Genomic DNA, 992 nt, shown 5'->3' with positions numbered 1-992 from the left:
ATAAAGAAGAGGAGCAGGAGGAAGAGAGGGCAAGAGAGAAAAGAAAAAAAACAAAACAAAACAAAACACACACACACACCAACCCCGGCCAAAGAGGAGGCGCGGCGGTAGCGGCGGCGGCGGCGGCAGCAGCACGACCCCCTCCGCGGCTCCCCATTCGAGCAGCTCTTCGGGCTGATGCCAGAATAGATGCCGGGGCAATGTCCCGCCGCAAACAGGGCAACCCGCAGCACGTGTCCCAGAGGGAGCTCCTCACCCGTAAGTGTCTGCGGCTTGCGCGCCAGGGGCCGGAGGAGGGCTTCGGGTGCCCAGGGCTGGGGACCGCGCGTCGGCTGGCAGAGCCGCGGCGTTGGCCGGAGACCGGCGAGGGGCGGAGGGCCCGGGCAAAGTTTCTCGGCGCTCGGGAGTCGGGCGCTGCGCAGCCGGTGGCGCCGCGGACTCCGGGGCCCTGGGAGCGGGCGCCGGGCTCAGGGAAGGGGACGCACAGGCTGGGGCGCGCCGGCTGGACGCTCGCCCCTGCAAGCGGCGTGTGTGGCGGCGGCGGCGCTGGTGGCGGGGTTTGGAGAGGAGGGGGAGGGGGCTAGGGGAGAGAAGGGGGAGGGGGAGCCGGGAAGTGGGGAAAAGTTGGTGAGCGCGTGGGTCCGCGCTGACGGCGCGGGCGGCGGAGAGCGGGGTACGCGCGGGGCTGGGGGAGCCGCAGGCCGGTCGCCAGTGCGGGCCCGGGATCGCGGCGCTCGGGGCTGGGAAGGGAGCCGGCCACGCCGGTCCGGGGATGCTGCCGCCGCCGCCGCCGCCTTTCTCCTCCCCTCTCGGCGCAATTTGCAAAAGAATTCGGCAGCTCGACTGTTTGTCGGGCTCCAGCACCCCCTCCCTGCATTTCCCCACCTCCGTTTGTCTCCTGGGATGAGCTTGTCTTCGTTCCCCCACTCCCAAAAAGGTGGGGGGATTGGGGCTGGTGAAAAATCCCCGCCACGGGAAAAAAAAAAAAAAAA

At 69.0% G+C, this 992-nt stretch overlaps 1 protein-coding gene across 1 annotated transcript in view; it reads left to right on the top strand.

Moving 5' to 3' along the window:
- Window positions 1-206: 206 nt before the first annotated feature.
- BCL11B (B-cell CLL/lymphoma 11B (zinc finger protein)) overlaps window positions 207-992 on the top strand; it is a 111476-nt gene continuing 110690 nt past the window's right edge. Inside the window, exon 1 of the mRNA XM_006839608.1 lies at window positions 207-258. The gene's annotated coding sequence lies outside the window, so the exon portion shown is untranslated. The remainder of the gene's footprint in view (window positions 259-992) is intronic.

Source organism: Chrysochloris asiatica, unplaced genomic scaffold (genome assembly GCF_000296735.1).
Source record: "Chrysochloris asiatica unplaced genomic scaffold, ChrAsi1.0 scaffold00025, whole genome shotgun sequence".
NCBI lineage: Eukaryota > Metazoa > Chordata > Mammalia > Afrosoricida > Chrysochloridae > Chrysochloris > Chrysochloris asiatica.
The sequence above is the reverse complement of the archived record's forward strand: the minus strand, read 5'-3'. Positions and strand labels throughout refer to the sequence as shown.